This window comes from Sorex fumeus, unplaced genomic scaffold, assembly GCF_029834395.1.
Source record: "Sorex fumeus unplaced genomic scaffold, SorFum_2.1 ptg000033l, whole genome shotgun sequence".
Taxonomy (NCBI): domain Eukaryota; kingdom Metazoa; phylum Chordata; class Mammalia; order Eulipotyphla; family Soricidae; genus Sorex; species Sorex fumeus.
In genome coordinates, this window is record NW_026606090.1 from 6,393,532 (window position 1) to 6,395,470 (window position 1,939).

The 1,939-nt window shown below is 33.3% G+C and overlaps 1 non-coding gene across 1 annotated transcript; it reads left to right on the forward strand.

Annotated features, from left to right (window-relative positions):
- The first annotated feature begins 873 nt into the window (after positions 1-873).
- LOC130026218 (small nucleolar RNA U13) lies at positions 874-977 on the forward strand. The gene has a single exon (XR_008792839.1). It is a non-coding gene; the product is annotated as a small nucleolar RNA U13 (small nucleolar RNA).
- The last annotated feature ends 962 nt before the right edge of the window (positions 978-1,939 follow it).

Below are 1,939 nucleotides of genomic sequence, written 5' to 3' on the forward strand. Positions count from 1 at the left end.
AATGGAAAGGTTACTGGTGGCCACTTGAGAAAATCAATGAACAATGGGAGGACCAGTGGCAGTGACAGTGACTAACTATCTAAAGTCCCCTCTTGAAGTTATTTAATACTAGAATATAAAGCAACACAAATAAATTCCCATGCTGAAGAGATTACAGGAATTAAGTCAGTAGAATTGTATGCAGCTATGGTGGACATAACCCTGGTTTGAATCCCCAGCACTCTCCAAAGCAGACACAGAAACAGCTGACCTCGATACCTTAAGTGTCTGTGGGTTTTGCAACCTAGGTAGGATGCTGAGGATCTAGTTGAATTCAAGTTGCAGGAGTTCAGATGATATATTTTCAATCTGTGATTTCAGTCATCTTGAAGACAGCATCTTATACTCAGCTGAATTCAAGGCTTCACCTTCCACTTCCAATATGCAGTGTGTTATTTGATACATCACTTAGCATCAGATATTGGACAAAATGAACATGGGATGAGACTCAAGTGTAAACAATTTGTATAGCTTCAAACAGCAGATGTTCTAAGATGTTCAGAATGCACATTTTTCTTCTATCCATACATATATATGTATTTTTTACTCAAATTACATATGCTTGAATAAATCAAACTTTTCTATTTGGAGAAATGAAAAAAGGAATTACATAAATAATATGCATATAGCTTTATTATTAGTCTCTTAAACTTCTTAACACATTTAAATGGTTTATTGCATGCTTACTAAATGATTAATATAATTTACTATAGTTTTCTAGTTCTTAAATTTTCAATAAACAACAGGAAAATATCACAACCTAATAGATTATAAGAACATAAAAATCGTGATTTTCTTAATGACAGCATAAGTTTAAAATTATAAAAGTTCCCAATCCTTTTCTTGTTCAAAAGCATGATGACTGGATGTTCACCAGTTTGTGTGCCATGTGCCTCCCTTAAATCTTGTCACACACTTGGAACATTGCCCATATTATGTGAAAAAAAAATTAGAGAAAAATATTGTAAATATTCTTTTTAATGCAGTAGCGTCTAGAGTAGTTATATATGGAATCATACTAATTATGTCATAAAGTCAATTTTATCAAAATATGATATACAAGATCAAAGCAGAGTAAGGTAGATAAACAAATTCCTGCTTTCATCATGATTATTCTTGATTTGTTTAGACCTGCATACCTAGTGTATTAGAGAAGAGACTAGTTGCAAGTATAAGGTCATGTAATATTTACTGAGAAATAAAATTAATCTTACTATATACATATTAAATAACTACTATACAGATTTATAAAAATATATGCATATATAAGTATGGTGTACATATGTCTATAATATATACAAAACTAAATATATGTGTGCTCAGTATTGTGAGTCATAGAGACATCTTTGAACATTTGTCTGGCTTTCATTGGATGCCTAGTAAGTCTCAGGCCAAAAAACAGTATAATGCATGCTATTTTAGTTTCCAACCACAACTGAATGACTTAAAGCAACATGATTTATTGTCATTGATTTAAAGACTAACCAAACTTAAGACAAAGTGTTTGTAGATTGTCCACCCTTGCTGTGAAACCCATAGCAAATCCTTTCTTGAAGGAGCCACATAGTTTCTTGAAAAAGCCCGCCAAATCTCAGTGGTTTGCCAGCAATCTTTGTCCTTCATATCTCTACACACTCTGACTCCAGTCTGCTGTTCTGGTCACCTGGTGCTCACCCTGTGCCTCTATTTCTTCATCTAATTCTCTTATAAGGACACAGTCAGAGGAGGGACCACCCTACTCTAGTTTGTTCTCATCTCAACTAATTTTATATCTATAGCTACTCATTTTTCTAAATGATGTCACTTCTGAGGTTCTGGGAGTTCAATATTTCCATGTAACATTTTTATGAAAGACACTATCTCTTAAGTGTGTGTCAGATCATTGTGTTCTATTTAATCC